This window comes from Pongo pygmaeus, chromosome 1 (genome assembly GCF_028885625.2).
Source record: "Pongo pygmaeus isolate AG05252 chromosome 1, NHGRI_mPonPyg2-v2.0_pri, whole genome shotgun sequence".
Lineage (NCBI taxonomy): Eukaryota > Metazoa > Chordata > Mammalia > Primates > Hominidae > Pongo > Pongo pygmaeus.
The window spans coordinates 98824410-98838750 of NC_072373.2; the positions used below are offsets into that span (position 1 = coordinate 98824410).

At 39.3% G+C, this 14341-nt stretch overlaps 1 protein-coding gene and 1 non-coding gene across 5 annotated transcripts in view; both read right to left on the reverse strand.

Moving 5' to 3' along the window:
* The window catches only part of SNX27 (sorting nexin 27), a 92640-nt gene that overhangs the window by 67313 nt on the left and 10986 nt on the right, over positions 1 to 14341 (reverse strand). The gene's annotated exons all lie outside the window — the stretch shown is intronic.
* LOC129027813 (U6 spliceosomal RNA) lies at positions 7689 to 7797 on the reverse strand. The gene has a single exon (XR_008498715.1). It is a non-coding gene; the product is annotated as a U6 spliceosomal RNA (small nuclear RNA).

Here is a 14341-nt window from a genome sequence, read left to right on the forward strand (position 1 = left end):
CAAAAAAAAAAAAAAAAAATGTGATCAACTCTGATCATACACCAGCATGGTAAAATGGAAAGAAAATGGGCTTTGGAGCTAGTTACAGGAGTTTAAATCCTGATCCTGCCTATTAGTACCAGAACTGGTCTTGGCTGAGTTTTTAACCTTTCTTAGCCTTGCTTTCCACATCTGTAAATGGAGACAATAAGTTCCTAACAGAGTTGCTGTGAAGATTAATGTAATAAAACATGTAGAACAATTCCTAAACATTTATATCAGAAGGTTTAAGAAGTAAAGAGGTACTATGTATATAGATTTTGATTAAAGAAGAAATGGAAATCTTAAGTAAGGAACTGGCAAAAGATTTTATCTAAGTATTTGGCCTTACTAGTTCTGAGAAAATGATTTGATGGTATAAGAAAAAAATGAAAAGGCAAGTTTAGAAATCACCATACATTCTTATATATTCCTAGGAACCTTAGCTAACTCATGAATATCCTTTTTTTTTTTTTTTTTTTAACAAAAGTGGCAAGAGCTGACACCTTAAAGACTGACCAAAATACTAATATCTTGGATACAGGCTAGGCACAGTGTGGCTCACACCTGTAATCCCAGCACTTTAGGAGGCCAAGGCAGGTGGATCACTTGAGTTCAGGAGTTTGAGACCAGCCTGGGCAACATGGTGAAACCCCGTCTCTATACAAAATATACCAAAAGATTAGCCCGGCCTGGTGGCACGTGCCTATAGTCCCAGCTACTTGGGAGGCTGAGCTGGGAAGATCACCTGAGCCTGGGAGTTCAAGGCTGCAGTGAGCTAGATCATGCCACTGCACTCCAGCCTGGGTTACAGAAGAAGATCCTGTTTTTTTAAAAATGAAATAAAATAAAATCTTAAATACCAAAATTTCTGTTAATGCAATCAATTTTATGAAATGCACATTTGTGAAAAATAAAAACTGATGCTCAAATCTTATTTTTCGGTTCCCTAATTTTTTTTCCTTTAAAGAATTTTTTATCTAGGGCACTCTGTTGGTAGACTTGGGAGTCACTGGATCTACAAAATTTGTATGTAAAATTTTTTTATGTGCCTATTATGCATTTTTTTCTGGGGAGTTTCCCTAGCTTTCATCAGCTTCAAAAAGGAGTATATGAACTCCAAAAAGATTTAGAACTATTGCTTTCAATACACACCTCCACCCATTCAGTTTTCAAATCAAAATACACTGTTCCTTGGGTCACTCACAAAAATAAACCCTGAAAATCGTCAGAGAAACTTAAGTGAGACTTATACCAAGAGCCGTCAGGGAGCAAGGGAGCTCACTTAGGTTTCACTTCTTTATTAGTAAGACCAAGTTTCAGATTGACTATAATTCCAAAAACCTTTTTAAAAATGACAGGAAAAAACTTCCAGTGTCATATTCTAAACAGACTTGCTAATATTTATCTGGTTCAACTATAGAAGGAATGCTATACATTCCACGACTTATTACAAAGTGGGAAATTCCTTCGTTCTTCAGAGAATGAAATAAGGTCAGTAAAAACCCCAGAATGTCTGGTTTGAAAAAGGGCCCTCCTTCCTCAAGAACTAAGAGGTCTTCACAGTCATAAAAATGTTATATAATTTTTTACAAGAAGGCTACTATACCAGACTCAAATTCGGTGTGGCCCAATACTTTGTACAATTCTGAAGACATAAATTAATGCAAAATATAAATTCTTCAGTAAGGAGAAACTTTCAGCAGTACAGACTTCAGGTTCAAAGTATGGGTTTGGGAGTCAAACAGACTTGGGTTTGAATACCAATTGTGCTGTTTAATGGATGAGCCCTTAAGTAAATTACTTTATCTCATTAAATCTCAATTTTCTAATCCATAAAATGGGGTTAATATCATTGGCTAATAGAGTTGTTGTGAAAATTAAAATGAGAGGAAGCTCTAGAACATGGTAACTACTCAATAAATGGTAGCTATTTGTGTTATAGTGTTTGTATCAATTGGGCAAACAAGTTGGTAGTATTTTCACCTCCTTGATGATACAAACCTTTTCTACCTGCAATTTCCCTTGCCTTTCAATTCTGTCTTTGTAACGTAATCTAGCTGGAATTCATTTGAAAATAAATAATTAAGCTCTCAACCAATGATAATGGGGTTCACAGATAGCCAGCTTCACAAGACCACTGGATCAGTGAAGCACTAATTCTCTTATCACACAAAAGTACTGACCGCCCAGTAGGATCTACCAATATATACTGCTTTTATAAAGAAAGGCAGCAGCTTAAATACATCATCAAAAATGTCTAACACATATGCGATTAAGCAAATACAACAAAATGTAATTATAGAATCTAGGTGATAGGTATACAGGTATTCACTGTACAATTCTTTCAATTTTTCTGTAGGTTTGAAACTTTTCATAATAAAATGAAGGAAAAAATTAAGGGGGCCAAAAATTCCAACAATCCACAAATAAGATGAAAATTTGCTTTAGTTACGCAGATGATATCTAATTTATTTTATGTCTTTGGCATTGTAAAGATACACTCGATAATTTTAATAAAATACTTACTTTTACATAAGACCAACATTTGGCCCCAATAGAGAGAGGCCTTAAGCTAGCTAATGGGAGCGGCTTCAAATAAGACTTTTATTCAACCAAAGTTGGCCAGCTAGGGAAACTGCAAAGCTAACATAAACATTTCCAAAAGCAGGAGAAAAAGCTCTAGTCAGGATTTGTATACCACTTGTGAAGGAAGCTATATACAATGAAAACTAGGTATAAATGGAAATATGACAAACCCAATCACTATATATACCACAGCAAAAAGCCATTCTACATAGTAAGCAAAATACTATTTTGACCCTCTGTGACATGCACGAAAGTAATAAAAAAGTAATTAGTCTCTCAGAGGCAGCCCATTAAAAATAGATAATAAATTCCTATAACTGCAAGTGCTAAGACATACATTTCAATTTTGTAGATGGCTATATGTCTACACAATGGCTACATGTCTATAAGAATGGCTAAAATAGAGTAGCAATACCAAGTTTTGCCAAAGATGTGGAACAAGTGCCATTCTTATATACAGCTGATAAGTGCATAAAATAAAAACAATCTAGCAGTTTCTCATAATGTTAAACACACATTTACTACAAGACCCAGCAATTCCACTCCTAGGTATTATCCAAGAGAAAAAAAAAACAAAACACATCTACACAAACAACTGTAGTTGAATGTTCACTGCAGCTTTATTCAAAATAGTACAAAACTAAAAACAACCCAATGTCTATCAAAAAGCAAATGGATAAACAAGTTGTGGCATATTCATAAAGTGGAGTATCACAGCAATAAAAGGAAAAAGGAATAAAAGGGAAAAACTACTCATATCACCAACAACACAGATAAATCTCAAAAATACACTCCGGGGGGAGGAAAGTGAGACAGAAAAGAATCCGACTGATTTGACTCCATTTATTTGAAGTTCTGGAATAGGCAAAACTTTAGTGGTAGAAATCAAATCACTTGTTGTCTGGAGGGGATAGTACTGAATGCAAAGGGGCACAAAGAAACTTTTTTACGTGTCACGCCTGTAATCCCAGCACTTTGGGAGGCAGAGGCAGGGGGAGATCACTTGAGCTCAGGAGTTTGAGAACAGCCCGGGCAACATGGCAAAACCCCATCTCTACAAAAAATACAAAACATTAGCTGGGCAACCTGGAGCAGGCCTGCAGTCCTGGCTACTTGGGGACTGAGGTAGGAGGATTGCTTGTACCTGGGAGTCAAGGCTGTAGTGAGCCAAGATCTCACCGCCACACTCCAGCCTAGGTGACAAAGTGAAACTCTGTGTCAGGAAAAAAAAAAGTGATGGAACTGTCTATATCTTGACTGAGGTGGTGGTTAAATGGATGTATACTTTTGCCAAAACTCAAACTCTACACTTCATATGTGTGCATTTGACTGTATGTTAATTAAGCCTCAGTAAAGTTTATTGGCCGGGCGCGGTGGCTCAAGCCTGTAATTCCAGTACTTTGGGAGGCTGAGGCGGGCAGATCACGAGGTCAGGAGATCGAGACCATCCTGGCTAACACGGTGAAACCCCATCTCTACTAAAAATACAAAAAAATTAGCCAGGCGTAGTGGCGGGCGCCTGTAGGCCCAGCTACTAGGGAGGCTGAGGCAGGAGAATGGCATGAACCCGGGAGGTGGAGCTTGCAGTGAGCCGAGATTGCGCCACTGCACTCCAGCCTGGGCGACAGAGCCAGACTCCGTCTCAAAAAAAAATAAAAATAAAAATAAATAAAATAAAAATAAAAATTATTATATAATATCCACATCTGTAAGTGTGAAATAGGAGTCCGCCATCTGGGTGAAAAGCATAACACCTATTCTACTTTTAGATTACTCTGAATGTTTTGCTATTGTGAATAAATTTGTTAAATATCTAGTAGATGAATCTGTACATATCTGCAGCATAAAACTGCTTAAATAAAATATATGCTTTTTCCTTCACCTCCCATATCTTGTAGAAAATAAGCTAAACTTTGGGTATTTCCAAGTCTTACAAGGTTATTTCATGGAAGTAATGAAAAGAAAATTAAGCCACAGCTAGTTTACCCCTACTTCTGCTTTGGCTTTTTTGTCTTAATCTCCTATAAACAATAGGACACATATTTCAAACCTAGTATAGTTAAAAACCTCAGCAACGTGGCCGGGTGCGGTGGCTCACGCCTGTAATCCCAGCACTTTGGGAGGCTGAGGCGAGCAGATCACAAGGTCAGGAGTTCAAGACCAGACTGGCCAACATGGTGAAACCCCGTCTCTACTAAAAATACAAAAATTAGCCGGGCGTGGTGGCACATGCCTGTAATCCCAGCTACTTGGAAGGCTGAGGCAGGAGAATCACTTGAAACTGGAAGGCAGAGATTGCAGTGAGCCGAGATCACACCACTGTACTCCAGCCTGGGCAACGAGAGCAAAACTCCATCTCAAAAAAAAAAAACAACCTCCGCAACAAATTATAAAGTTAAGTCAGATAACAGGAGCATCTCTCAAGTTTATCAAAGCCATAATGTAAGGGACAAAAGTTAAATTCACCAAACACTGCAAAAATACCATTATAGTGCATTACAAATATAATTCAGATTCTTTTTCTTAGGAGGCCTAGATTTCACTTGTTAGATTTTTAAGGGTCAGGCACAGTGGCTGACACCTACAATCCCAACACTTTGGGAGGCCGCAGTGGGAGGATCACTTGAGCCCAGGAGTTCAAGACAGCCTGAGCAACATGGTGGGATTCTGCCTCTACAGAAAATATTTTAAAAATTAGCTGGGCCTGGTGGTGCACACGTATTGTCCCAGCTACCTAAGAGGATTGCTTGAACCCAGGAGGCAGAGGTGGCAGTGAGCTGAGATTGCGCCACTGCACTCCAGCCTGGGTGACAGAGGAGACCCTGTCTCAAGGAAAAAAAAAAATTTAAGCATTTAAGATTGTAAAGCATTTTCTTCTAACCAAGTATTTGAAAAGTAATTTGTTCAGCCAAATAATATCCAATATTAGAGAAACCTTTAAAGACACTGAAGTACATCAAACATATGGACTATAAACATCTTAAAAATATTTATGAAAACTATATGCAAACATGGAAAAGTTCTTATGTTAAATGCAAAAACGAAGATCACAAATTGTTTATATTTTAGCCCATAAGGCACACTATGTAAAATACAAAAATAGTTGAGTTAGGGTGACTGGAACTACGTTTAAAACTTTAACACAGCTATTATATCATCTCCTCAATTATACAGAGCTTTGTAAATGAACTCCCTACCTTCTCCACAACATATCTTCTTAAAAATTAGGAGATCTCTGAAGTTGAAGGAAAAAAGACCCCTGGCATATGAGAAGAGAGACATTTCCTTTGACTTTTCACTGGTTCACTGCTTAGCTGTTCAGTACAACTGTACTAGAAACTACACTGTAAAGACAAGGAACTACTCTACCAAAATGTAAAGGTCTGTCCTTTCTAATTTTTGCAGTTAAATCATCTGACTGGTTCAGTTTGTCTCGTTTTCATCTAACTCTGCCTCCTTGCTATCTTACTTAGGCAAACAAGTTGAAGAATATTCTTTTTTTTGAGACGGAGTCTCGCTGTCGCCCAGGCTAGAGTGCAGTGGCACGATGTCGGCTCACTGCCAGCTCCGCCTCCCGGGTTCACGCCATTCTCCCGCCTCAGCCTCCCTAGTAGCTGGGACTACAGGCGCCCACCACCACACCCAGCTAATTTTTTGTATTTTTAGTAGAGACGGGGTTTCACCGTGTTAGCCAGGATGGTCTCGATCTCCTGACCTCGTGATCCACCCACCTCGGCCTCCCAAAGTGCTGGGATTACAGGCGTGGGCCACCGTGCCCGGCCAAAGAATATTCTTATTAATTATATAAGCAATCATACCATACTTTGCCCTTAAACTCTTGAGACATAAGATTAGACACGTGTAAGCAATGAATGCAGCCAAAATAGTTGTGAAGCTTGAACAGATCTAAACAAAATTTCCATTCTGGATCACTAAATATCAAAGACATTTGGAATGTTGTTTTAGAAATAATAATATTTTGCACCTCACATCTTAGAGCATCTTATTTATTGATGGATGATAAAAGCGCAACAAGAGAAAGTAAATGGCCAAAGTTTTCCAAAATGCTTGCATTTTCTAATAAATAGTAAAATCTGGTCAACAACTTTTAAAATAAAAAATTATTATCTTAATTATTTTTAATATCAACTTTTATCATCTAGAATATGAGATGGTTTTATAAATAGGTAAAATCCTTTGGAAAGTAATTTCACTGGCAATATGCATCTAAAGATACAAAAATGGTCATAATATCTTAACTAATTGTATTACTGAGAATTTATCCTAAGGTAATGACCAAAATATGAGCTTCCTAAGGCAAAAATTTTACAATGGTATGCAGAACACTCTCAAGCATTTCTTCTAAGAATAAATGAAATAATCCCAAACACAAAACAGTTTTTTGTTTTGTTTTTTTTTTTTGAGGCAAAGTCTCGCTCTGTCGCCCAGGCTGGAGTGCAGCAGTACGATCTCGGCTCACTACAACCTTCGCTTCCTGGGTTCAAGCGATTCTCCTGCCTCAGCCTCCTGAGTAGCTGGGATTACAGGTGCAGGCCACCACGACCTGCTAATTTTTGTATTTTCAGTAGAGACAGGGCTTCACCACGTTGGTCAGGCTGGCCTCACACACACACAAAAAAATATGGAACAGTGGCCGGGCACATTGGCTCACGCCTGTAATCCCAGCACTTTGGGAGGCTGAGGCAGGCAGATCACCTGAGGTCAGGAGTTCGAGGCCAGCCTGGCAAACATGGTAAAACCCTGTCTCTACCAAAAATACAAAAAATTAGCCAGGCATGGTGGCAAGCACATGTAGACCCTCAGGAGGCTGAAGCAGGAGAATCGCTTGAACCCAGGAAGCAGAGGTTGCAGTGAGCTGAGACTGCCCCACTGCACTCCAGCCTGGGCAACACAGTGAGACTCTGTCTCGAAAAAAAAAAAAATTACATATATACACATATATATACACACATATATACAAACATATATATACGTATATATGTATATATACGTATATACATATACGTGTATACATATATATACATATGTGTATATATGTATATGTATATATGTGTGTGTATATATATATGGAACACTTCACAAATTTACGTATGATCCTTCCACAGGGGCCATGCTAATCTTCTCTGTATCGTTCTAATTTTACTATATAGGCTGCTGAAGCAAGAGCCTAAACACAAAAAAGCTAAGCACAAGCATATCCATTATTATTTAGGTTGTTTCCAAATTTGTTTTTATAAAAAGTCAATAGGGGGATGAAAATCTAAGAAAATTGTAGTACAATAATTTAATAAACTAGAAAGCAATCATGTAAAATTGTAAACATGAAGAACAAAATAATCTAGAAATGTTTGAGCTAATGCTGCCTAAAAGTGGATTACAAAAATACAAATCTACAAAACTTCTAAAAGATAACATAGGAGAAAATCTAGGGAGTTGGCAATGAGATCTCAGCTACAACACCAAAAAGCATGATCCATGAAGGAAAAAAATTGCTAAGTTGAACTTTATTAAAATTGAAAACTTCTGCTCTGCAAGAGACACTGTTAAGAGAATGAAAAAACAAAACAGACTAGGAGAAAATATTTGCAAAACACATATCTGATAAAATACTTGTATCCAAAATATACAAAGAGCTATTAAAACTCAACAATAAGAAAACAAACAACCCAATTTAAAAATGGTCAAAATATCTGGACAGACACCTCAACAAGGAAGATATACAGATGGCAAATAAGCATATAAGATGCTCAATATCATTCATCATCAGGGAAGTGCAAATGAAAACAAGATACCACTACACGCCTATTAGAATGCCTAAAATAAAAAAAAACCGATAATACCAAATACCAAATGCTGGTGAAGATGTGGAGCAACAGCAATCCTCATTCACTGCTGGTGGGAATACAAAATGATAGTCACTTTGGAAGACAGTTTGGCAGCTTTTTACAGTCTTACCATAAGATCCAGCAATCACATTCCCAGTACCCAACTGAGCTGAAAACTTACACCTACACAAAAACCTGCACGTAAATAAATGTTTATGGCAGCTTTATTCATAATTGCCAAAAAACTGTAAGTAACCAAGATGTCCTTCAACAGATGAATAAACAATCTGTGGAAGAGCCATATAGTTGAGTATTATGCCTCTAAAAGAAGAAATGAGCTATTAAGCCATGAAAAGGTCGGACGCAGTGGCTCATGCCTGTAATCCCAGTACTTAGGAAGGCCAAGATGGGCGTTTCACCTGAGGTCAGGAGTTTGAGACCAGCCTGGCCAATACAGTGAAACCCCATCACTACTAAAAATACAAAAATTAGCTGGGCATGGTGGCGGGCGCCTGTAATCCCAGCTACTCAAGAGGCTGAGGCAGGAGAATCGCTTGAGCCCAGGAGGTGTAGGTTGCAGTGAGCCAAGATTGCACCACTGCACTCCAACCTGGGGGACAGAGTGAAACTCCATCTACAAAAAAAAAAAAAAAAAAAAAAAACCAGTCATGAAAAGACATGCAGGAACCTTAAGTCCATGTTGCTAACGGAAAGAAGCCAGTCTGAAAGGCTACTATATATGTATTATTCCAATTATATGACATTCCAGAAAAGGCAAAGATCAGTGGTTACCAGGGGCCTGTGGAGAAGACAAGGATGAATTAGCGAAGCACAGGGAATTTTTAGGGTAGTGAAATTATTCTGTACGATACTGTAATGGTGCATATATGACATAATGCATGTCAAAATCTATAGAACTTTATAGAACAAACAGTGAACCTTGGCCAGGTGCAGTGGCTTACACCTGTAATCCTAGCACTTTGGGAAGCCAAAGCGGGTGGACTGCTTGAGCCCAGGAGTTCAAAACCCCATCTCTATTTAAAAAAAAAAAAAAAAAAAAAAAAAAAAACAAGAACAGTGTGAACCTTAATATATGCAAATATTTTAAAAATCAGTTAGTAGGTTGGGAGAATCCCAGACCGTGACAAGAGAACCCAACTGTATTTCAAAGGTATTTTTAAAACCTCACTAAAGTGAGTAGAGGAAAAGTTATGGATCTAAGTGACTGAAAAAGAAAAGAGTCCATAAGACTAAACGCAAAAGGGACTACCAATAAGTACTGTACTTTAGTCAATAAAGTTGTTTTCCACGAAGGTACTCGTTAACAATTCTGGTACTGCTAAACAAGTGTACTGGAATTGAACAATTAAGTAAATGGGTGGCAGATGGGAGAAGCCAAGTTTCTCACTGTGGGAATGGAAATTCACGGAAGATCAGCAAGGGGAGGAGGCTAGAATAATCCATGTGGTAATGCAGTAGAGATGAAGAATCAGAACTCATGTTTAATTTAATATAATACAGAGGGTTACATAGAGAAGTATTTATAGATATGTATATACACAAGAGTTAATATACACACACAAATTTCTTTGCTGTCAGCCGAAATGGCCTAAAAGAAACCACACCCTAATGCCCAGAATGCCCAGATCTTGGTCTGTAAAACCAATAAAGGAACCAGGGACCTTTAAATAAATGGTTGATTCTAGGACTACAGCAGGAAATATACAAGATGAGCCTGGAGCACTTTACAGTATTAGAAAACAAAACAAAAACTATCTTGTCTCTCTTCAGTCATGATTTAGTGTAACCACTGCCCAGCCTTAGCAACTGCCTAAATACAAGTGAACAGAAAACAACAACCTCAAAGTTATAAGGTACCAAAATTTCAATCAATATAAGTTTTCTCTTCTTCATTTTACATTTATTTATTTATTTATTTATTTAGACAGAGTCTTGCTCTGTCGCCCAGGCTGGAGTGCAGTGGCGCGATCTTGGCTCACTGCAACCTCTGCCTCCCAAGTTCAAGTGATTCTCCTGCCTCAGCCTCCCAAGTATCTGGGACTACAGGGGTGTGCCACCACACCCAGCTAATTTTTTGTATTTTCAGTAGAGACAGGTTTCACCATGTTGGCCAGGATGGTCTTGATCTCTTGAATCTCATGATAAAACAGTATTCTCTTCCTGATTTTTAAAACCATTATCATAAAACATTCTTTTAATGCAATAATTCTGACAAATTATTCTTTTTTAGAAAAAGACAATATAAAAATGTCTTGGCTCAAAATAAGTCCAAAAATAAAAAGAAGCCAAAAAAACCTTCATTTAATTCTAATTAGGTCTCATCTTTGGCAAATGTAGGGGAAAACAAAAAAAAAAGTTAATCACATACAGACCAAATTGAACAAATTTCCAAGATTCTATAGAGAGAGCCTTACTTCTCAAATCCTTTGGTAACTTTTTTTAAGTATGAAAAATAAGATTCAATCTTTATTTATTTTTTTATTTTTTTGAGATAGGGTCTCACTCTGTTACCCAGGGTGGAGTGCAGTGGCGCCATCTCGGCTCACTGCAAGCTACACCTCCCGGGTTCACGCCATTCTCCTGCCCCAGCCTCCAGAGTAGCTGGGATTACAGGCACCCACCACCACGCTCACCTAATTTTTTGTATTTTTAGTAGAGACGGGGTTTCATCGTGTTAGCCAGGATGGTCTCAATCTCCTGACCTCATGATCTGCCCGCCTCGGCCTCCCAAAGTGCTGGGATTACAGGCATGGGCCATTGCGCCCGGCCCAATCTTTTATTTTTATTTTATTTTATTTTTTGTGTGACACAGTCTCACTCTGTTGCCCAAGCTCTGGAATGCAGTGGCCTGATCTCGGCTCACTACAACCTCTGCCTCCCAGGCTCAAGCAATTCTCCTGCCTCAGCCTCCCGAGTAGCAGGGATTACAGGTGTGTGCCACCACACCCAGCTTTTTTTTTTTTTTTTTTTGACACAGAGTCTTGCTCTGTTGCCCAGGATAGAGTGTACTGGTGTGGTCTCGAATCACTGCAACTTCCACCACCCCGGTTCAAGTGATTCCTCAGCTAATTTTTGTGTTTTTGGTAGAGACAGGGTTTCACCATGTTGGTCAGGCTGGTCTTGAACTCATGACCTCAAGTGATCTGCCCCTTCGGCCTCCCATAGTGCTCAGATTACAGGCATGAGCCACCGCACCTGGCCAGATTCAACCTTTATACCAATATTTTTTTATTTATCTTTTTTTTTTTTTTTTTTGAGACAGAGTCTTGCTCTGTCACCCAGGTTGGAGTGCAGTGGCATGATCTCAGCTCACTGCAACCTCCACCTCCTGGGTTCAAGCAATTCTCCTGCCTCAGCCTCCCCAGTAGTTAGGATTACAGGTGCATGCCACCACACCCGACTAATTTTTGTATTTTTAGTGAAGACGGGGTTTCACCATGTTGGCCAGGCTGGTCTCGAACCCCTGACCTCAAGTGATCTGCCGCTTCGGCCTCCCAAAGTACTGGGATTACGGGCGTGAGCCACAGTGCCTGGCCTATATCAGTATTTTTAAAGCACCTACGTCCAAAAATTTAACACTGGGCAAAAGCGCGTATTAATAACAATAATGTTTGCCCCTGGCAAAGCTGAGAAACTGAGAAGTATGTTAATTGGCATCTGGTCTTCCCAAAAAGGAAAAAAAAGAATAAATAACTTGTCAAATAAGTTGCTTACCATCACTGGGACTTTTTACCTTTGACTGGGTGTTCTAGTTACAAAGAATGCTGCCTGAGGCAGAAAAAGTACAAATAAGACTCACCTGTTCTTCAATCAACGTTAATACCTCCAGCCAGAAGTAACAAGAGTTTATTACTGGGGAAGAAAGAATTACAGGGTCCTCAAACCTTCTAACTCCAAGGCAATCAGTATACAAATATAATCAGGTAGATTTATTTCCAAATAAATGAATCACACTTGTCATTCAGAGAAAAAAGTATAATAAGGCTTAAGGATTTAAGATATTTAAAAAATAAATATAAAAATATAATCAAGCTGGCCGGGCGTGGTGGCTCATGTCTGTAATCCCAGCATTTTGGGAGGCCAAAGCAGGTGGATCACCTGAGGTCAGGAATTCCAGACCAACCTGATCAATATGGTGAAACCCCATCTCTATTAAAAATACAAAAATTAGCAGGGCGTGGTGGCAGGTGCCTATAATCCCTGCTACTTGGGAGGCTGAGACAAGAGAATTGCTTGAACCCAGAAGATGGAGGTTGCAATGAGCCGAGATCACACCACTGCACTCCAGCCTGAGCGACAGAGCAAGACTCCATCTCAAAAAAAAAAATATATATATATATATATATATATATATAATCAAGCTATTCAGAAAAAAAAGCTCATTTATAATCTGATCATTACCTGAAAAGCCAATGTAACCACTTGTCACCAAGAATAAAAACAAACCTGTCCATTTCACTCTTAGTAGAATACAAAATTCCAGTCTTAGAATTTTAGGCCAGGTGAGGTGGCTCACTCCTGTAATCCCAACACTTTGGAAGGCCAAGGCAGGAGGATGGCTTGAGCCCAGGAGTTTGAGACCAGCCTGGGGAACATAGCAAGACCCTAACTTTACAAAAAAAATTTTAAAAATTAGCTGTGTATGGTGGCACACGCCCATAGTCCCAGCTACTCAGGAGGCTGAGGCAGAAGGATCACTTGAGCCCAGGAGATCAATAGCTGCAGTGAGTTATGATTGTGCCACTGCACTCCAGCATGGGCGAAAGAGTGATACCTTGTCTCTAAAATAAATAAATAAATAAATTTAAAAAAAATGTAAGCACAATGTCTTTATCACATGTGAGAGGCTAAAGAATTACCAGTGAGGTCTTAAAGTAAGTTCTGATGCTCCAAAAATATACAACACTGATTTATTTTGTCTGGATAGGATTTTTTTTTCATTTTTATCTTTAAAAACTTGATCAATATAGAGCAACCCTATAGTTCTATCCTATCATAGAGTGGACATGACAATGGGTTACTTCTTTGTACTGGAGGACAATAAATGTTAGAAACGGGAAAGGGTCAGGTGCAGTGGCTCATGCTTATAATCCCAGCACTTTGGGAGGCCGAGGCGGGAGGATCATTTGAATCCACAAGTTCAAGACCAGTCTGGGCAACAAAGTAGGACCTTGTCTCTACAAAAAAAATATAAAAATTAGGTTAGGAGTGGTGGCTCATGCCTGTAATCTCAGCATTTTGGGAGGCCAAGGCGGGCAGATCACTGAGGTCAGGAGTTCAAGACCAGACTGGCCAACATGGTGAAACCCCGTCTCTATTAAAAAATACTGGGCGCGGTGGCTCACGCCTGTAATCCCAGCACTTTGGGAGGCCGAGGTGGGCAGATCACGAGGTCAGAAGATCGAGACCATCCTGGCTAACAAGGTGAAACCCCGTCTCTACTAAAAATACAAAAAATTAGCCAAGTATGGTGGCCCGCACCTGTAGTCCCAGCTACTCGGGAGGCTGAGGCAGGAGAATCACTTGAACCTGGGAGGCAGAAGTTGCAGTAAGCCAAAATCGTGCCACTGCACTCCAGCCTGGGCGACAGCGAGACTCCATCTCAAAAAAAAATATATATATATATATATTAGGTGGGTATGGTGGCATGCGCCTGTAATCCCAGCTACTTGGGAGGCTGAGGCAGGATAATCACTTGGACCTGGGAGGTGGAGGTTGCAGTGAGCTGAGATCATACCACTGCACTCCAGCCTGGGCGACGGGGCAAGACTCTGTTTCAAAAAAAATAAGTAAATAAAATAAACAAATAATATAAAAATTAGCCAGGTGTAGTAGCACATGCATGTGGTCCCAGCTACTTGGGAGGC